Source organism: Pelodiscus sinensis, chromosome 6, assembly GCF_049634645.1.
Source record: "Pelodiscus sinensis isolate JC-2024 chromosome 6, ASM4963464v1, whole genome shotgun sequence".
NCBI lineage: Eukaryota > Metazoa > Chordata > Testudines > Trionychidae > Pelodiscus > Pelodiscus sinensis.
The window spans coordinates 47,030,637-47,053,509 of record NC_134716.1 but is presented as its reverse complement, the minus strand read 5'-3'; positions in this window follow the sequence as shown (position 1 = coordinate 47,053,509).

Sequence of the window (22,873 nt, the reverse complement as noted above, 5' to 3'; positions counted from 1 at the left end):
ACTGACATGAGGAAAACCTATGACTATGGGACCCAGAAATGGAATATCAGTTGATAGTGCAGGCTGATCTTGGGATCAAGCAGATTGCGCAACAGAGCATGGGAAGCTATAAAGTGCCTCAGTGTAAGCTACTGGACAGCCAAGAATAAGAATTCAAAGTCAGATGCTGCCCAAAAGATCTGTCCGTTTTATAGAGAGATGGATCATATGCTTAGCAGCACCCCAACCTTGTATTTCAGTTTCAGACTAGAGTTATCTGTTGAGCCAGGTTGGGGTTGGAACCAGACCTTGGATGTCTGGGAGAACTTGGAAAACTCCTGCTCAGCTGCGAATAGCTCGGTGGAGTCATAGAATCCTTTGGTGAACTGGACCCCAGCAAACACAATGAGAGCCCCACCTAGGAGAAAGAGAAGAAGTCACAGCATCTCAGCCAGGCAAACTGGGTGCAGCCACCATTGTTATTATAAAGGATGTTTTGAAATGTGTGGCTGATTTTCAGCCTCTTTTCAGCTTTCACTTAAGTTTTGTGTGTTCCTCTTTCCCTTGCTACCCGTTTTATTCCTGACCAGGACAGACAAGTGTGTGTGTGTGTGTGTGTGTGTGTGTGTGTGTGTGTGTGTGTGTGTGTGTTGCGGGGGCAGGGGCGGGGGGAGATAACTGTAAAGGAGCATCTGATGACTGAAGCAATTGTTAATAAAAAAGCATTGCATGGTGTGAAACACTAACGTTTTAATCTTTGCAGCCGGAACCCAGGCAAAAGATAGTCTACCTAAACACTGTTCTGGTGAAGATCCCAGAATGGAAGAGAAAGCAGTTATTTCAGGGCTCAGAGTAGAAGACTCTTATATATGGTCCTCAAAGGTTCTACCAAGAACATCCCAGGACTGGTCAGCATGTTAATGCAACATGTGATATTGCTCCCTCATTAGTGCTGTAGCCTGTTGATTGCTGATTTCATTTTGCTACTGTCTGGAAGGAGGATAAAATAAAAAATTTTCACTCTGTGAAAGTTCAAGGAGTCTATCAGATTTATGGGTAGTGCAAGACTCCCTCTGCCTCCCCTGTAATTCACAACTACATCTAATTCACCTGCTACAAGACACACAAGGATTTCTCCTTACATAATCAGAAGGTTTCCTGTCTGAGGCCTGGAAAAACTGCCCTCTCTTCTATTCTGGAATCTTTACCAGGACTGCAATCATCTAAAACAGTGAGGGGCAACATAGTAGGCTACATGAGTGGCCCTCTATCTCAGTGGACTACAAGATTATCATTACCAAGTTGGTCTTCACAAATAGGGTAGTTTTGCTAACTGTATTGGTGCACCTAAAATTTTTGGGGTGTTCTGATTGAACTGTAGAAGTGCTTTGATTGGATGCAGAGGGCACACAGGGCTCTCGCAATGTTGTGTGCAATCAGCACACACCTCATTTCATGTGGCCTTGCTTTAAGTGATGTTACTTTTGTAACACTGCTAGGAAAAAAACATACCCAGACAAAACCCAACAGAATCTGGTAACCCTGCACATTTGGTAATGGTAAAGAAGAGGTCTTGTGAGCCACATATAGAACCCTGATGGGCCGCATGCGGTATTTGGGCCATAGGTTGCCCCTCAATGACCTAAAACCACCCAAAGCAGCCTGGAATAAGTTTGAAATGTTCACCAATGTTGTTCTGTTTCACAGGGTTTCTCCTTTCATTCAAAAATCTCTCCTTGTGAAAATAAATATAAGGGGGAGTGAGAAGAATGTGGTAACATACCATTCTTTTCCTGGAAATATTCTGTAATTAGCTTGGAATCTAGGAGAAGCTACAGAATGGCATTTGAATTACAAGATGTATTTTCTCTAAAGGCTAAGTCTACCCTGCAGGCTTCTTGTGCAAGAACTGTTTTGCGCAAGAGTTCTTGTGCAAGAGGTCTTCCACAAGAATGCGTCCACACTGCCATGTGCTTTTGCGCAAGAGATGTGCTTTTATGCAAGAGCGTCCATGTCAGTATGGATGCTCTCTTGTGCAAGAAAGCTCTGATGGCCATTTTATCCATAGAGCTTTCTTGCGCAAGGAATTCATGTTGCCTGTCTACACTGCCTTCTTGTGGAAGAGCTCTTGTGCAAGAGGACTTATTCCTCATGGGGAGAGGAATAATTCTTCCAGAAGAAGCCCTGTTTTCTGATGCTGTATTGTAAATTTACTTGCGCAAGAACACGCGTGCAGTGTAGACACTCTGCAAGTTTTTGCGCAAAAAGCCTGAAGTGTAGACGTAGCCTAAGGGTATGTCTACACAGCAGGGCTAAAGTCGAATTAAACCAAGCAATTTCAGCTATGTCAATTGCATAGTTGAAGTCAAAATAGCGTAATTCAGCTTTTGGTGCTGTCTTCACATCAGGAAATCGAAGGAGAACACTTCCTTTGACTTCCCTTACTCCTCATAAAATGAGGGTTACCATGAGTCAGAGTAAGAAGTCCTCCAGCTTGACAATATTTTGAAATGAAGGCAGAGGGTAGTATAGATGTGCATTTTGTTATTTCAAAATAACATCAGTTATTCTGAAGGAATGCTGCTGTATAGACATGCCCTTTGTGGACAGAAAGAAAAAAAAGTCAAACACATATGGGACTAAGAGACATTCAAAAACTTTTTTTTAGGAACCTCTGAGTCAGCCTCAGATTCAATGAAGGAAGGGAGGATACCACAGAGATTGTTTTTATGATTTAAAGGCTGCATGATTTAAAGGCTGAGTGCCAAGTGACAGAGGACTGGGAACAATCCGCTGCTAATGGTGCAAAAGGACTGCTCCGGTCAGTCCAACCAGCTCCGTGAAATAGAGCTCAGGCAGCAGCTGAGGGATATGTAGATGGTTAGAAAATGAAGAAAGGTGGGCCTGGAGTTGTGGGAGAAGTGAATCTGAGATGAAAGTGAGAATCTGTCAGAGTAGCTTTGATCTGATTGGTATGGCAGATGTGGAAATGATACACGGTGTTTCAGAAAGACAAGTTCAGAAGACTTTTTGAGATCCTGAGCCAGTTGATACCAAGCTCTTTTCCCCAGACCCCTGACCTATCCTGTTGCTTCACTTTCACAGAACCATGTCCTCCAAGCAACAGAAAGCTGATGAGGGGAGCCAGCCAGTGAGTGATGGAACCCTGCATCACCAGCAGTGTCTGCTACATACTATTTCTGCTCTAATGAAGTGGAATGAAAAGAGATAGCTAATGATGAGCAGCTCCCTATATGTTACACTATATGTCATATTTTAGTTTATTTGCTCTTCAGGGATTGAAATGTTTTGCACTGTTAGACCATTGTGTGCAACAATTGCTGTTTAACACTTATTTGTTTTACACGCTTGTTCAACTTTGTAATGGTGACTGGACTGCCCAGATATATTTACTCTAGATAAAGATGTATTTGGTCTGAGACTGAGCTTTGATGTCACAATAGATAACTGCAACAAATAGAAAAAGACAATATCAACATTAGGTGAACAGAACCTAATGTTAAGCACGTAAATCCATATTCTGATGCACTGAAATAAATGGCCTTCTTTCCATAGCTCCCACCATAGGTGCTTTCATATAGATTTAGATGCCTAGATTAGTTGCCCAACTTTGTAAATGGTGGCTGAAACATTTCCTTTTGATTAAACTGCATACCAATAGCTGAGTTATCATGAATTAAGGGTCCTTCAGATTGTGTTTCAGGACAAATATATGCTTTGTTTTTTGTTATACTTTCTGTGGGCTAAACCATGAAGAGTATACTACATGAATTATTTCTTTCTCAGATAAAACTCCCACTGAGGCCAAGAAGGACATCAGAATTTGGTCCTAAAGGTTTTATTACCCTTAACTTAATCTGTTTTATCACACAGGATTTTTACATTGTGGGGCGAGGAAGGTCATTGCTCATATTTCTAGTGATAAAAGTAAATTAAAAATCTATGCCAAGTGTTTGTTCCTACATTGTAGAGCTTCACAAACCTTCCTTCATATTAGTGGCATAGAGGGAAAATCCTTATACAAACTTGGTTCTGCAGTGGTAATTCCTGCAGCGTCATGCAGATCAACATGCTAGTTTAAAAACAGGTGAGGTGGTCAATATAGGCCACCTTCTCACAGATATCTGTGCTTGGATGGGAGATATCTATTGTACTGATGACTAAACTATAGTCTTCAACGAATCATATTAACATAATTTTATTTTGAATAACACACTGTGGTAATGTGTATCCAGAGATTTGCACAGAACACAGGCTATTTCATATTACATATCTGTAAAGTCATGCCTTGACAGATTACCCTAGGATCACACTAAGATTTACTCAGATAGGGTATGTCTACACTACCCCGCTAGTTCGAACTAGGAGGGTAATGTAGGCATACCGCACTTGCAAATGAAGCCCGGGATTTGAATTTCCCGGGCTTCATTTGCATAAGTGGGGAGCCGCCATTTTTAAATCCCCGCTGGTTCGAACCCCGTGTAGCGCGGCTACACGGGGCTCGAACTAGGTAGTTCGGACTAGGATTCCTATTCCGAACTACCTAGTTCCACGAGGTGTACCGGTAGTTCGGAATAGGAACCTAGCCCGAACTACCTAGTTCTAGCCCAGTGTAGCCGCGCTACACGGGGTTCGAACCAGCGGGGATTTAAAAATGGCGGCTCCCCGCGTATGCAAATGAAGCCCGGGAAATTCAAATCCCGGGCTTCATTTGCAAGTGCGGTATGCCTACATTACCCTCCTAGTTCGAACTAAGAGGGTAGTGTAGACATACCCATAAATAGTGAACCTGTCAAAACACACAATTACTCTTCTCAGAAGTGGAATCTCAGCTAGAGTGACTGTACTTTGCCGACAAAAAGCGGCAGTCTAGACGGGGATTGGTTGACAATTGGTTGGAAAAGGCTTTCCTTGTGGACCGATCCCCGTCTAGACTGCCGCTTTTTGCCGGCAACGTGCTGCAGCGGCAAAAAGTGGCGGCTATTTTTATTCTAATGAAATGTGGGATATTTAAATCCTCACTTCATTAGCAATTTCGGTATGTCTAATTTACATTCCTCTGGCGACAGAGGGATGTAGTCTAGACATACCCTCAGTGTTTTAGCTAATGAGGAGAGGGATCACTTGATGATTACTTGTTCTGTTCACTCCTTCTATGGCATCTGGCATTGGCTACAGTTGTAAAACAGGATACTGGGCTAGATGGACCTTTGGTCTGACCCAGTGTGGCTGTTCATATTGTCTTATTACAATCAATGCTGCAACCAGAGCTGTGCAAATCCTGGGGTTTGCAAGCTAAGCCTTTGGAGTTCTGTCAACAAGGATGACAGCAAAACATCTCCATAGGTTTGTCATATCTGTGACATTTTTAGTGACCATGCAGGGGCTTCCTACATTCTAGGGTTGTGAAGCTCCATCAATTACACAGGATTGTCAAGCTTTATTTGTGGAAAGTTTCAAAAAAGTAAGGCATGAGACTTTAAAAGTCTCCTTGAAACACAGCACAACCTTTCTTCATAAAAGGGAGACCAGCAACCTCCATTAAATGACCAACCAACAGTTGGTTTTGTGCCTTTTTTTTATTTCAACTGTGATGTAGAAGCTGCTTTTACTGCACTGTGACACTGTTGCTGAGAAAGTGAAGTCTACTAATCCTTTCTTCTTACTCCCCCAAGATTATTTTAGGATAGAAGGGGCATGAATTTGTACCAATCCCACTCTTACAAACAGAATAATACGAAGAGAGAAAAGCTACCTGGAATCCCTGAAGACATCAAAAATAAGAATGTAGGATCCTGGGTCTAGTAGGATCTGGAGGGAGGCCAGCTGTGAGTAGAGGGGTTGTGTGAATTTGAACTTCAGCCCATGTTAATAAACTTTTTGAGAACATGAGCTAAGGTTTGCAAACACAGGAAATCCTGCACTCCAGACTAAAGTAGAGTGGGTTTTGGGATCACTGTGAATGAATCACACGTTCCTACTTTGTAGTGAAGAAGCGAAAAGGCATCTGGAACATGTATGAAAGGGGAAGAGAGTGAAAACACAGGAATGGCCATACTGGATCAGCCTACACTCTATCCACTGTGTATCGTCTCTCTAGCAGTAGCCAGTATGTCATGTAACCGAAAGTTTCTCAAATGGGTTCAAACTCTATAAGGGTATGTCTACACTGCCACCCTAGTTCGAACTAGGGTGGCTAATGTAGGCAATTGAAGTTGCAAATGAAGCCCAGGATTTAAATATCCCGGGCTTCATTTGCATCTTGCCGGGCACCGCCATTTTAAAATCCCCATTAGTGCAAACTCCGTGCCCGCGGCTACACGCGGCACGGAGTAGTTAGTTCGAATTAGGCTCTCTAATTCGAACTACCATTACACCTCATTCCTCATTCCATGAGGAGTAATGGTAGTTCGAATTAGAGAGCCTAATTCGAACTACCTACTCCGTGCCGCGTGTAGCCGCGGGCACGGAGTCCGCACTAACGGGGATTTAAAAATGGCGGCACCCGGCAAGATGCAAATGAAGCCCGGGATATTTAAATCCCAGGCTTCATTTGCAACTTCGATTGCCTACATTAGCCACCCTAGTTCGAACTAGAGTGGCAGTGTAGACATACCCTAAGATTTTTTAATTAAGACAAGCCATTCAATAAGCTGCTAATTATTTTGAGTGTGGGGGAAAGAGGTTTGTGCAAGTGGTTGCCACGAGCTTGACTCTTTCTGATGTTGCCATGAGATAGAAAGAGGACACTTAGAGATCATCTTTTAGCAGCTTATAGAATAGGATTCTATTCACAGTTAACCTACTGGATGCTGGACATACCCTGACCACTAAGAAAGGCTTGGCATTGTGGCGGCCAACTCAATTGTTCACTATTATGTTCAAACACTATAGAGTTTTATAGTGTTCACCAGACCTCAGTGTCTTTTTGCTGGGTTTTGATCAAGGCTATTGTGTAGAAAAATGGGATCATCACCACGTTGTGAGTGAGAAAAGTGATATCTCCTCTTAAAAACATTTAGGCTGTGTCTACACTGCACCCCTTTTCCGGAAAAGGGATGCAGATGAGACAAGTCAGAATTGCAAATGCAGCGGGGATTTACATTTTCCCCACTGCATTTGCATGAATATGGCTGCCACTTTTTTCCGGCTGGGGCTTTGCCGGAAAAAAGCGCCAGTCTAGACAGGGATCTTTTGGAAAATAAAGCCTTTTCCGAAAGATCCCTTATTCCTGATTTTAAGAGGAATAAGGGACCTTTCGGAAAAGGCTTTATTTTCCAAAAGATCCTTGTCTAGACTGGCGCTTTTTTCCAGCAAAGCCCTGAGCCAGAAAAAAGCGGCAGCCATGTTCATGCAAATGCAGCGGGGGAAATGTAAATCCCCACTGCATTTGCAATTCCGACTTGTCTCATCTGCATCCCTTTTCCGGAAAAGGGGTGCAGTATAGACACAGCCGTAGTGTTTTCAACACTTCAGTTAATTCAGATATAAAACACGATATATGAAGTTAATCAATTTTTCTACTTCTGTGTTAAGTAGAATGCAAGATTTCTGCCTCGTCTTAGCTAAACGTGTCAGTTCCAGATTTTCTTTCCCATCTTCTAGTTTTCTCCTCACTTCCATTCCATTATACAGTTATCTGCAATTTCCATCTATCAGTGTTGTGAGAGAGAGAGAGAGAGACTCTGAAAGTTGTTATGCACCCTCACTTACAAGATCCACACAGTGGTAAGACCAGTAACAAGAGAGCAGTAGCTACTCCTGGCAAGCACTGTTAGGAGCTGTGCTTTATGTTTCAAAGCAGAATTATTTGACCCAAGGCCGGTGAAAAGTTGCACCTAAATTTAGCCACTGCACAAGAAGGAGAAAATAACACAAGACCTGACAATACTAAAAAACACACTAGAAGTCAGATAAGAGAGACCATGCACCAAAAGGTCAAAAGATTTTCAGAGACAAGGGATGTGAGGTAATATCTTTCAAGCTTCCCAGCAGATGTTGGTCCAGTAAAAGATATGACCCCACCCACATTGTTTTCCTAATATCCTGGAACTGACATGGCTACAATAACAGTGCATAACAGAATTTGACACTGAGTGCTGTCTACTAAAGCTGCATTTTCCTTCCCTGTCTCTCTACAGGAGAGATGCATTCAGGCTGGATGGCTATAGTTTTATGACTTCAAAACAATGATATCCTGTTCCTGTAAAAGATACTACAACTCTCACTCTTGGAGCAATTCACATTGTATTTTTCTTCTTAAAAGAAATATCAACATGAAATTTATTATACGATGATGACAAATATGGATACTCTCTATTCTAAGCAGGTGTCAGTTTAAAAAGAAAAGGCAAATGAGCTCCTGTTTACTAAAAAGGTTTATGCTACAACAATTCTCTGTAAGGTTGTCATTTGCCACGGGACTTATCTGGGATCATTTATCATTCATAGCAAGTAGATTGAATGTATAATTTAGGAAATTACTTGCTCATGATATATCCTAGAAAGAATCACCTAATAATATATTGAAGCTAAAAATAATGCTGATAGAGCTATAAGGCTTGAACTACCACAGTTCCTCACTTTATGGTGTCTCTTGTTCCTGTGTAAAGTTGGTATAATTCATTGCCATTTTGATGTAATAGTATTTTAGATGCACTGTGTTCTGGTGACTTTGCACATAGTATCCTCAAATAATGCTGGTTGAGAGCACAGGTATTCTCTAGCTTGGAAGTATTGAAAACAGTTTAACTTTCAAATGGTGTCTAGACAGAAGCAATTAGTGGCTGCATCTACTGTCTGCTCGGTCCCCAACAGCTCATGTAGCATGGGAATAGGGAAGTTCGCTGGGTTTCACTTCTCTAGAGATACTTTTCACAGTAGACGGCTGTCCTGGATTTCTGTAGAACATGTGCCTGTCTTGCTTTAAGGTTCTGTTTTAAAGCAGTCTAAGGGTATGTCTAGACTACTGAGTTTTGTTGACAAAAGTGTACTTTTGTCGACAAAACTATACCTGCGTCTACACATAACATATCCCTTATCCCTCAAAAAAGGAATTATACAGGATCTTGTGCAAAAAGGTTTTTTTTTCTTTTGCAAAATGGCTATGCTTGGAGGCCACCTAACTCCACATAAAACAGTGAGGAAAAGGAGGGCCTCCCTTATCATTTTTATAATAGGCATGTGGGAGTCTTTTAGTCTCCCCCAGGATGTGGGAGTTACCACATCCAAGCCTTCAATGCCTGATGAGGAGATTTGAACAGAGATCTGCTTCCTTTCTCAGTGGTATCCTAAACACTGGGCTGCAGCAGCATTCTTACTCTTTCTCTAGCTCAATTAACATTTAATTATTCAATTATTTAATTAAAGGGGAACAACTTCAATAGGAGCACTTGAAGGAGAATATCAGAATATCACAAGCCTTTTAGTAAGGCCACCCACCCTGTTGTTCTCACGTAGGGTCCAAATTCATAGGCGGGAAGAGGGGACAAAATTAAAAGGGCAGCATCTTCCTCTTCCTTGCCTTGCTGTGGGAGCACTGGTTACCCATAGCAGCAAACCACAAATCCTAATTCCAGCACATTGCAGATGGAAGATCCCGGGAAGAAAGAGTTGGAGTGTGAGTTTGCCCCACACTCAGCCCACAGCAGTGGTTCCTGCTTCCTGGAGCTGGACTTGGCTCCTTGCCCCTCTGTTGTGATGGGCAACTGGCACTGCAGGATGCAGGGGGCTCACTAAATTCCCTTTGCAGATTTCCACTCTGCTGCCTAGAATGTGCCTAGAGCACTCGCTGTTTGGAACTGACTTAGGACCCTCACCTGAGGGGGGCTGGAGGAGTTCAAGTCATCTTTCTGTCTGATGAGAAGAAGGAGGATCTCGGAGTCTCCCACATCCCATGTGAATCCCCTAACTACTGTCTAAGGGATGGCCTCTTCCTCCCCCTACCCACCATTTTGTGTGCAGTTAGGCTACCTCTGAGCATGCATACTGGATTGGGCCCTACCTGTGACTTAAGTGTTCAAATTCCTATCTTCCCTGATATATGAATCACAAGCAAAGCTAGCCATCTCCCTGTAGCTTAGACTAATGCTAAACTCTGAGGCTATGTCTACACTACAGAGGTTTTTTTTTCAGAAATAGCTCTTTTGGGAAAAGGCGTGTGTGGACAGGGAAGAGGGAGTTATTTTGAAAGAAGAGGAAAGAGGGAAAAGCACAGGTGCCCTGGTGGCCATTCCATCCATAGTAATCACAGCTTAAATGCGAGATAGCATCCATTCAGTGTGGACGCTATCTTTCGAAAAAGCAGATCGCTTTTTCAATGTGCTTTGGCAGTACAGACGCTCTCTTTCAGAAGAAGTTTTTTCAGAAGATCTCTTCTGGAAAAGCTTCTTCCAAAAAAAGCCTACAGTCCAGATGTAGCCTGAGAGAAGAGTGGGTGCTGCTTATCATAAATCCCTCTTGTTGCCATCTCCCATTGGCTAGTTTAGGTGGCTCCCTGCCTAGCAGACTGGCTTTGAAGATCTCATTCAAAGACATCTTTCACTGTATGAGAATGTAGGCACCTAGCTCAGGCTTTGTGGCTCACAGTATTAGTTCTGTGGTTTCCTGGGTGCCTTAAAGTTAGCTGTTGTGAAACTCAGCATTGCAACACCCAAGTTCTTTGTGGATCTGGGCATGGGTCCTTTAAAGGAACTTCCACTGACAAGCTTGTCTGCACAGTGAAAATGCTGGAAATCATTGTGCTAGAAGCAAACAAATTATTTTTAAGCATAGTTTGATATAAAGAACCAGAGAGAACAGGATGAGATTTTTCCAAACATTAATAAAGAAGATCTGTTTTGCCTCTGTTTTGATCAACAGGTCCAACAGCCCTCAGGGAGTTGCATTCATTTAAAGCAGCTGTGGTCAGTTATATAAACATAAGATTTTTAATAGGAAAGTATGGTCAAAATTAATAGATCTGACCCGTACTGAGTCAGGAGAACATTTTAGATACAAACTGCAGTGCAGCATCCAGCAGCTCAAGAAGCTATACCCGAGAATTTGGTCAGACCTAGATGGGAGGTAGCTGTTCGTTAGTTTGTGGAATATATGATTTCACTGTGGCTTTTTCCTCCCACTTAGGGCAAAATTCAACCTGTCCAGAGAGTCAGGACAGGGTTTATGCGGGAGAACTTCCTAATTCTGCATGAACTTCAACTTCTGAATTGCTTTAATGGGTCATCTCATATAAAACACATTGCAGGAATCTAATCTCAATGTGATACGGCATGGGTCATGTGAAATGGTCACAGTCTTCCGGCTAGACAGATGAAAAAAAATCATTCTGACTGTGATGGGCTGGATCACAGAAATACCTTTTCAGATTATCCCCTCCATGAGCTAATCAAGCAATTTATACCCGCCTGCCTTCCCTCTGGTTCCCCACAACCTTCTGCATCAGGCCTGCTAGACCAGAAGTTTTGGTCTCCCTCCAACCAAGGCAAAGAGTTGGGGTTACGGCACCTCCTGTAGAGCAACACAGAGACTGAAACAGTTCAGCTCCAGAAGGACTCAGCTGTGAGGGCTCAGCGCCCAGGAAACCAGCCCCCAAATGAGACAACCCTCAAATAAATACATCTTACTCTGTGTAAAAGTTTTACACTGAGAAATCTTATAAAATCAGTTCCCTTTATCAATGAAAGAGAGATATGCACAGAGGTTGCTTCCCTCACCCCCAAGTAAGAATTATTTACATGGGGCTTGATAATAAACAAAAGTGTGTTTATTAAGTATAAAAAGTAGGATTTAAGTAGCTGCAGGTGAAAACAGGTCAAACTAAATTACTCAAGTTAAACAACAAAAAGCCAGCTAATCCTAATCCACTAAGAGACTTGTGATATGCATTTTTTTACCCTAAACGGTTGTTTTAAACATCTTTCATGAGCTAAGCAGCCTCCTAACTAGGGCCTGACCCTTCCCCCATCCAGTCTTGGAGGGTTAATCAGGCTCTCTTGGCTTCTGTTGACTGCCTCTATTATTTGTCCCCCCACCCATATCTCTTTTGTCCAAGGATTTCTTTGTGCTCAGTTCAAACTTTTCTTACTAAAGAAGAAAAATACAAGATCCAAAATGGGTTTCAGCATCAGGTGGTGTGGCCATTTGTCTTTCTAGGACCAACCACAGTGTGGGTTTACAGGACAAACAAGACTATTTACAGGAAGTAAAGTTCCTAAAGTATCCTTAATAGCAGGAGTTTTCAAACTCTGTGGCATGGCTTGTAAGAGCAAGCTGCTAGCTGTCCATGAGACACTTTGTTTACCTGTGCCTCCACAATATGTACTAGTTCCAACTTACATACAAATTCAACTTAAGAACAAACCTACAGTCCCTATCTTGTACATAACCCGGGGACTGCCTGTATAGAGTACAAAGCGAACAAATATGCTGAGCACTTGAGTTCATAAGCCTTATGTGGGCTCAGGCACTACAGTGAATTTCACCCTCATTGAGAAGGATCCCAGGAATATATTCATTATACTCAACAAGCCAGATAGGTATTAACGGTGAGGAAAAGCTTCAGTTATACAAATATCAGTGACAGACTCTTTTGGAAGAGTTTAAAGAAAGTGACTCCAGTTGAGTATCACTTAATAAATCTTCAAGTTCTTTGTTAGGGAAATAAATACCACTGGAAAGCACTTGAGCAGAGTCAATCATTTTTGCTTTTCTTCAGTGGTTGATACGTGGTACATATATATACATAAACTTTAAAATAAATCAGTCTTGTGCAAAAATAATTGTTTCTCAAGTGGCAAATATGAGCAAACCCACTAAAATCAGAAGTGGGAGGAAAACATTCATTCATCAACATTTCATCAAACGCTTGACTAATATTAGGAAAGGAAACTGCCACAGATTGCAAAGTGTAAGGAATTGTAGCACTCCTTCTAGATATGCGATATATGCTGTCCAGGACACTGTGGGAGATGGCGAATGTAATTGTAACCCACTAATCTTATTTCATCTGGAGATAAAATATTTATGATTTGCCCAGTTCTATGAAAATCATGTCCACAACTCCTACTGAAAGTAACAGGAGCTGACAACGCTCAACAACTTGCAGGCCAGAACCCTATTAATGGAGTTTCCTCCAAAGACAATATTGGCAGCTTTACCAGTATCCTTGTTCAAATTTGTAAGATGCTTAATAGCATTATTTAGTTTCTAGTATTAAAGAAGACTTTAGTGACTTGATGCATGCTGAAATGGAATTCCAGTAGGATGAAAGTCAGCACCTTTCATAAGGAGTTATTAACGCCATCTTTTCAGCCTGTAAAATGTATTAGGAAAGTGTGATCTCATTTCTTATATTCTTTCATTATATTGTACTTTCCCCTTCCAATATAGGATATATGTTTCTTTATTTTTTGCTATTTTTTATTTTTTTCCCTCTTATTGACAGTGCAACCATTCAGTTTCTAATTGCCCACAACAGTCTTCATTTGCTGAATGTATCTCACTTTAGGCCTCCATTAATACCTAGAACACATTTTTGATTCATGATCTTTGCATCTCATCAATCTGACACCTCCTCTGGTACCACCCACCTATTTTTATTTCTTCACAGCAAATTGAAACGCGGTCTACTTTAAATTTTTCAATGCAGTGCAGAGTTAGCATTATGTGGTTCATCAAGGTGCTGCATGGTATTGTACAATGCAGTAGTGGACAACCTTCAGTCCACATGCAGCCCACAAGGGCTCCACATGCGGCCCGTGGACCCCCTGGCTGCTCCCTCCCCCCCCCCCCGCCACACCTCTTGCATAGGGGGCACTAGAACCCTGCACTTCCTGCTCCTCCTCCTCCCTCTCAGAGTTGGAATGTTGCAAATCAGCTGTTTGCTGCATTCCAGTTCTGGGAGAGAGAGGGAAGAGCTGGGATGGAGCATGAATCAGGTGATTTGGGCTCTGAAAGTGCTTGGCAGGAGGGGGAGGAGCAGGTAGGTGTGGGACTCTGGCACCCCAGTGTGCGAGAGGCACATGGGAGAGGGACAGACAGGGAGGCCACGGGGCCACAGGTAGAGCCCTAGTAGGCTGTGGGCTGCTGCAGCCCACTCAGGTAAAGGAGAACCACTCATGCAGCCCACCTTCCATTCCTGGTTGCCCAACCCTAGAGTATAATCTTACCTTGATCGGAACAAGACACACTAGTTTATGACCCTCAATTTGCCAAGACTTATGCATAGGACCAATTATTGTAGTTAAACAGATGAATACAGTTAGACTGGACAGAGAACCAGAAATCACTGCTGGATGTTATGTACTAATTTTTTAAACCTTAACTTCCTGTGGGAAAAGATCCATGCTTTTTCATAAATAGATCTATTCCTACTGTGCAATATTTTCATCATTTTATGAGGCTGTTCTTTCTTGAGGTCTTGAACATTATTATTCCATAAAAGAGCAATAACTGTTTTTACAGCCTATAAAAGTTAACATTTCAGTGTGTAGACACATCCTCTGTTTTCAGTCTCTGGCAATTTATATTCCCATGTGTGTCACATCATTGCAGAAAGGAATTACAAGTGGGGGAAAAATTATAAAGCTGCATTAATTTCTTAATAGGATCCCACTTAGTGGACTGTAAAATATTCATGCAGTAAGTGTTGATCTTTGGTTTACGTTGGTTTCTGCAATGCTAAGAGTATTTTCTGATAATACTAAAGACAGAAAGGAGTTGTTTGGTTTTTTTCTGAGAAACTAGGACAAAAATTTGAAGGTACACATTTGTCTGTGCCCTGAGCCTTCCCCTCATGAGTACACATACAGGTACAACAAAACAAATAGTCTAGTGTTTGCCTAATGTTTTTTGATTGACATTTGCATATGATGTTCCTAGTAAATGTCAGAAAAAGATTTTTCTGAGTACAGTAAAGTCTCGATTATCCGACCTAAATGGGACAGGAAGATGGTTGGATAACAGAAATGTCGAATAATACGGACGGCGCTGGCTCATGGCAGGGCCCAGCGCACTCCAGCTGAGGGGCGGGAGTGGAGCAGCAATGGCAGAAGCGACGGCAGCTGAGGGGGGTGCCTCTCAGACAGGCTCTGCTCATTTTCTTGGCAGTGGTTGGTGTGCGCGCTGCCCCCTCCCCGGCGGATTCCGGATGCTGCGTCCTCATGAGGGGCCATGTCCTCCCCCTTCCTCCCTCCTCACCCAGGCCGCCCATGCCCAAGGCCCCGGCACTCCTGCCTCTCCTCAGCCGGGTGGCAGTGGCAGCCTCTCCCCTCGCCACACACATCCCTCCCCTTCCCTTCCTGCCTTGGCCTGGAGGGGTGGGCCCCCGGACTCCCTCCTTGGTCCGGCTGGGAGCTGGGCTTACTCCTCAAGGGGGCGGATCCCTCTCTTCCCTCTACCCCAGCCCACAAAGTTTTGGGAGGGGAAAGCGGGTCTGGGCCCACTCCTAAAAGCAGAGCTGTTAATGCAGCAGGACAGCCAGGATAAGCTCCCGAGTGGGGCACGGGCCCAGCACACCTGAGCGCCGGGCGAGCCTGCAGCATGGGTGTGAGCTGCCCCAGGCATGGGGTGGGGGGATAAGGTTGCCGAGCCCACGCTGCGTGTGGCGGGCTGAGGGGAGCCCCCGCAGACCTGCCAACCAGAGCTCCTGTCCAGCCCTGGAAAAAGGGAAAGCAAGGCCATTGTGGTGTGAAGCGTCCCAGGAGCCCCTTGCCGTCATGTGACGGATGGCACCATTGGATAAAACGGAATGTCGGATAAGTGAAGGTCAGAAAATTGAGACTCTACTGCAATCTAATTGCTACATTTCTGATTATCTCAAAAAAAATCCAAAAGATGTCAGTTACGTGGAAATTAGTTCATTAACATATGTGTGTCTAACAAGGTGACAAGTCAGACTGTTTACCAGCTGTTAGTTAATGGATTTCAACCTCACACCCCTTGGGCCATCTACGGGCTGAAACATATTCGTAATCCAGTCCTGGAGACCTACAGTCTGAGGGGTGGGGGGCCATGCGTGCATGTGCATGTGTGTGCCTGTGCCCATTCCCCAAGCCTGGCTCCTTCCCATCACCACCTTGCGCGCTCTCCCACAGTCCATCATTTTTCCCAAGGGATGTGACTTCGGAAGATTAATGGAAGGCTTGGCACAGGACAGCAGCAGCAGTCAAGGCCTCCCTCCCCCTCCCGTACTCTACGCAGTGGCGGGAGTCACATGGCAGTGGAGCAAATCCTCTTTGTGCACTGACCTTGCAATTGATTCTGCATGTGCAGACTGCTGCATCCCCATGGAGTCAATTGCAGAATCAGCCTATTAGGGTATGTCTAGACTATATGCCTCTGCTGACAGAGGCATGTTAAATAGGCTACCTGACGTAATCAATGAAGCGAGGATTTAAATATCCCCGGCTTCATTAAAATAAAAATGGCTTCCGCGCTGTGCCGGCTTACCTGATCGTCGGCGCAACGTGCAAGTCAAGATGCGGATCGGTCGACAAGGGAAGCCTTTTTTGACCACTCCTGTAAACCTCATTTCACGAGGCACAACGGAGTGGTCGACAAAGGCTTCCCTTTTCGACTGATCCACGTCTTGACTCACACGCTGTGCTGACGATCAGCTGAGCCGGCACAGCGCGGTGGCAATTTTTATTTTAAGGAAGCCGGGGATATTTAAATCCCTGCTTCATTGACTATGTCGGGTAGCCTATTTTGCATGCCTCTGTCAGCAGAGGCATGTAGTCTAGACATACCCTTAGTTTGCACCATGGATTCTTAGTTACATGTTTCAATAATAACAAATAAAATTAAACGGTAAGTGTTTAATTCTGATCAAATAAAAAGAAAAAACCCTCCAAACATTCACACCCTTATTTGGGGCTTTTCTCTCTGCCTCCTGCTCACTGACTCATCCCTCACACTAACACATCCAAATCTATGTGATATATAAGGAATGGGAAACAAGTTTGTAGGGTAACATCCGCTGCTATTGCACAATCTTGAACACAGCCCCTCCTGGAATTGTTACTCTTGTTAGGCCCATAGCTACATGCTATCTGGCACGTAGTTTAGATCACTTATTGTGTGACACAAATGTGCCATGAAGGCAAGGGTGACAAAGGACAATTTTGAATTTGCAACCTTGTCTAGCCTTATCTTTACAAAATTAACAAAAAAGTTAAACCACTTATGAAATGGAATCATGTTACACTCTCCTGAGTCTTTGCCATTGATTCTGTTTACATGAGATCATTACATCTTGATTTACTCCTTCCGAACTCTTTCTTTTGTGTTACTCTGTGCTCAGCATCAATAAAAAATAACATGCACGTCTACATTTTAAGAGCAGCTTATGAGTTTAAATACATTCCCACTTACTTTATCAATCCTAAATTCCCAGATGCCCAGGAATAGAGGTTTCCCATTCCCATGAAACTTCCTTCCAGCAAACATCCTTAATTAAATTTGTCTGCACAAAGACGCATTTGAAAGCGTTGTTTACAGGGGCTAGGAAAAGGAGTGACGATTCCTAGTTTGAACCAGAGCCCTGGGAAGTCACTCCAGTGCAAGGCTTATGCAGAACTCAAGTCCATCTCAAGCTCTCCATAAGTCACCCTGTGGGACTGTGTCTTTTGACTCTTGGTACCTTGGTTTCCGTCAAATACTTAAAGTCACATTTACTTAAAACAGTATCTCTTTTGGGTGTTGTGAGGCTTAATAGATTAAGATTTGTAAAGCACTCTCAACACTCCTTAGACAAAAAGAGTTGTAGAACTGGAAAGCATCTGAAGTTTTAGCTTTTTTAATACAGCTGCTCAGATGCAGGGATTTCCCTACATCATCCCAAAGGGTGTGTATAGCCCCCTGAATTTCCCCAGCACCTCCCCCATTGCCAACTAATTACTGTGTTACTCAGTCGATCAGTTTTGGCTGTTGGGTTACAAAACACTTGAATGCCAGGATAATGAAAAGTTATTATCCCTGTTGCATGAGGAAAGGGCAGCAGAACTGTGCTTGGCCTGTCCTGATTGAGGGTGTCTCCCTCAATTGAAATGTACTGGCTAAGCAGGCAATTTGATGCCAGACTCCAGTGGAAAGAGAGGGAGGGGACAGATGCTTTGCTTGATGGTCTGCCTAAGAATTACAAGGACTATTAGTCCTGTCCCTGTTTAAAGACAGAGCTGATTAGCCTGTATAGAGAGTCTTTTGTTTTGTGAAGTCACCACCAGATGCTTAGGGCCACTGTGGGACAGTGTTTCTGTGGAAGAGGCAGCCCAGCCTGCAGTAGCAGTCAGGTTCCCTCACAGAGTTGAAATCACCGAGAGCTGGGACCCTAAGAGGCCAACTTGCAGAGGTCACAATGGAGGCGGTAGCAGAAGATGATGGCACAGGGTCATCAGTAATAAAGTGGCAAAGTGAACAGTGGCACAATGAACAACAGCAGCCAGAGCCACTGGTGAGCAGTTGGAGAAACAAGCAAGGTGCCCCCACTTCCTCTCCCATGGCCCCGCTCTTCTGGGAAGTGAACTCATGTGAAAGCACCTTTGAATTCTAAATCCCCACTAACCAAGTGGGGAATGATGAAGAAAAAATGAGGGGCATGTTACAGGAAATCTGGACTATATTTATTGGACTGTGTTTTAGTTACTTTGTTCCAGAATACTAGATTTGTGACTGGAAACTTATTTTAAAATGCATTATTTGCAAGGTTGTTATCTCATTTTGTTGCTATCTCGACAGGTCATTATCTTGGACAGATTCTGTACTAAACATTTTTATTATAATTAATTTTTATATAAGAATGGGCATACAGGGTCAGACCAATGGCCCATCTAGCCCAGCAACTGGCAACGTTCCCTCTGATTTTTTCCATCCATGTGCAGATTTTTCCAAATATGTATAGGATAAATTTTATGTGCACCAAGGCATGTACAAATGTGTACAACCAGTAGAAACATAAAAACAAAAAACCTAGTTCTGGGTGCTCTGCTAAGCAGCCGGGTGGGATTTGAATTTTTCTTCAATGACAGCACAAGTACATAGCTTAAAGTGAACACTGTCCTCGCCCTCTTCCCCACACAAAACACAATTTCAGTTCCTGGGGAAAACACTGCTCAGATGAGTAATTATAGTGACTGAAACGAAAAATAATTTTATGGTGAATGAAAACGCCTAATGCAATGGGTATTTCAATAAGCTCCTAGCATTTTGCAGCTGCACAGAAGTGCTATAAAACTCTAAGTAATTAGTATTATTTTGAAAAAAAATAACTATATGTGTATGTGACAGTAATGTAAAATGTACAAAAACCCAAAGGTCAACAGTCAACTTTAAAAGCCAGAACACAGCAAAGCAAATGCTAAATTTACCACAGGATTTTTAGTGGTGAATGAGAGGAAGTTTCTTCTTTGTTCAGAGTGCTGCTACTACTTCTTTTGCAGCCTCTATTTAGCTACTGTCATGACAGTACTAGTTTTGTATTCTAAATACAATAGTCTTGATTCTCATCTTACATACACTTGTCTAAAAGAAGCGTAAAACCACTGCAGCCAACAGTTACCAGAGGCTTTGTTAACAATGCAAATATTTGCCGCAGAAAATATGTTAATGAGGGACTCATTAGCACAAATTCTGCCACAAAAATGTATAGGGTAGACATAGCCTGATTGTAAAACTTTGGTGAGATCAGATTCAGGCCCATATAATATTTTCATAATTCTGTATGTCATAAACCAAGGGTTCTCAAACTTTGTGATACCACAACCCCCCTCTAAGTTGCTCGCAACCCCCTGGGGGGTCAGAATCCACCATTTGAGAAACGCGGTTCTAAACAATGAGTGATCCTGTGGCACCTTAAAGACTAACCAAAATATATAGAATCATGAGCTTTCATGAGAAAACACCACTTCCTCAAGTGAATTAGAGTTGAAGGAACAGAAATCAAGAGTTGTCTGACACTAGGAGGCCAAATTCTGTCAACTTTACTCATACTGAGTAACACCTTACACCTGCATGTGTCTCATTGTGGTTTTCTTACTATTAGAAATGGAGCGATTTTGGTCTTGAGAAATGTTAATGTACTTTTAGTCCTTCTGAGGAAGACACTGTAGAGGTGAAAAGCATTGAATGCGGTCCAGGTGCTTTTTTTCTTTTCATACTCAATGTACCTCGTTTCAAGTTTGCTCATGAGGGGTCTCGATCCTGTAAGTGCTGAGCATTCTAACCTTAATCCATCCACGTATGCATGTGCTTAACTGTAAGCATGTGGGTTGTTACATTCTTCTGTGACTAGACAGAAGACTTTGCTGTCCAGAGACACCAAGCCAGCACCTTTCACAAGCACTATACTCCCATAAGCATTTCTGACCATTTGTTTAAAAGATATATTTCATTGGGCTACTTTAACAGTTCAGTCTTGCAAGATGGGGAGCACCCTCAACATCCATTAAAGGTGCTGGGGATTTAGGGTGGTCTGCTCAGCAGCTTTCAAGAGCTACTCAGCACTTCAAATATCAGGGCCTAAGGGAGAAGAAATAACTGAACTAAATGTTCAGTGTTAGTATTGTGTTGGCATTAATGAATCTGCTAAGTAATACCATCTCCCCCCTAAGCAAATCATCAGATTCCAAATGGCCAGATCATCATTTCCCAGGCCAGCTGGATCTTATCCTGTGTGTGAGGAAAGCTCACCCCAACAAACAGCACAACTTCGTAGGCCCTGAAGCGTAAGCCTTTTTCAAACAAAACTCCCACTGACCTCAACAGGGTTGGGCCTGTGTGACAAGGAATTAGAATACTGTACTAGACTGTTTATGTGAGGGGTAAGGAGATTACAGGAAGAATTTTTAAAACAACCTCACAATTTGAAATACTTTTCACATTCCTGCTGTGACAGTTCTTGGGGTAGCCAGGACTGTGAGTCATCCTCTTATCCCCCTGGATCCCAGGAGAGGGAGTTTGGGTGTCAGCTCCATCACATCACTGCCTGTTAACCACCCAAACAATCTTGTCTAGGTTTTAACAGACCTTACTTTGCCTTGTAGGTTAACCAGAAGTGCATCCCAGTCTCCAAACCCTTTTCCAGCATTCACTTGTAATGTACAGTCCTTTCTCCTGAACGCTCCCAGAAAAACAATGTTTGCTGCCCTTAAGGGAACACACACACATACTATCTTGTGGGATTCGACTCAGGATCAGTGCTTACTTTAATAACACCACACTGAGATATATAACAACATAACAATAAGTTTATCATCAAAGATTCAAGAGATGGAAAGTAGGGATAATGAAAGCAAAAGGATTACATATGAAACAAAATCAAAATATATTTTCAAGAAACTAAAAACTTTCCTGACTGGGCTAAGCTCCTACCGAAAGAAGTTTATTTCAGCTTAAATGTACTTTGTAGTGGTGACTGAGATCTCATTTTCATAAATGTAAAGATACTGCTTGTTTACTTCTAGGTGCAGGATTAAGGGATGTCTTTTTGCCTTCTCTAACTCCCCAAAATTCATTGTTTGTCCTCTGCATTAATGGTAACAAATGAAGATGCTGGGAGCTACAAAAACTAGTTCTACATTTTTTACATCAATGAAAATATACTGTTGCAACACAAGTGTTCCCATTCTTTTTGGAATCATGAAACGCTGGACACCTGGAACTTTACACATTGTTGGATTAACAAAAGTACAGTAGACTAACTTTTGGATCCATCATTGATCAGAAAAACAGACACGGATAAAAAGTGGCCAAATATTCTATTTATTAATATGTTATACAGAGCAATAACGGTGAACCAACTTTGCAGCTTGCTATTTCTGGGTATCTTAGGATAATTATTATTGTAAGACACAAAGGACAACTTTCAGTGGATCCATATGACCCTAGCATCTTTGACTGACCAGAAAAAAATTCAGGTTTGCCTCATTGAAAATACTCTCTTTCAAAAACGAGAGTTCTGGCCTGTGGTTCAGCCATAGCATTGCACAAAGAAGGTACCCAGAATGACCAGCCACTGATTAGTGCCCCTCCCCCACACCGTGCGTGAGACAAGTAAATACCTTCTAGGATCGAGGCCTAGCATCTCTGCTAAGCCTTTAGGTCTGTTTCTTGTGTGACTACCAATGGGCTATCAGAAGCAGTGGCAGCCCCCCTGTCCTATGTGTTATTTAATAGCTATTAAAAGCTGACCTTATTTATAGTGAAGAAACAGCAGAGGAATGGAGGAGCTGGAGCCATGGTTGCTATCTGCTCTGATGTGCAGGGTGAAGCATGAAGCAGGCCTGGCAAAGGCTCCTCAAGCACACAGGTCTTGCCCCATGGAAGAAGGAAAAGAGAAGTCACAGGGTGTAAGCCTCACCTCCACCCCCTCGATAGGGTTGCCAATCCTTCATAATTGGCCTGGAGTCTGCAGGAATTAAATATTATGTCATTTGATGAAACCTCCTGAAATATACGTAAGGAACATTGGCAACCCTAACCCCCTGCAGCCTGCCTCAGGCTAAATGGCTACAACGGTGCCCTGATCTCACCAAGCAAGAATTGTCACAGCAACACTTTAAAAAAGTGATTCCTGTGTGTTGTTAATTGCCATGGTAACAAGGCAGCTCTTGGAGACACTATTAGCTATACCAGTCCAGAACCTGCACCCAAACTCCCTCCCAGAGCTTGCACCCTTCTTTCCTCCCTACCAAAATCTCTCTCATGGCCTTAGGTAGGTGGTAGTGGAGGGAGGGTTTTAGTGGGGGACAGATACACGCTCTGGGCATTCTGAGTATGACCAAAACTTTTGCCAGTCTGCCACCCCTGCTTTTAAGCACATCATTAACTTTAAGCACTTGGAAAAGGCCACCTGCTCTAGGACAAGAATAAGTGCTGC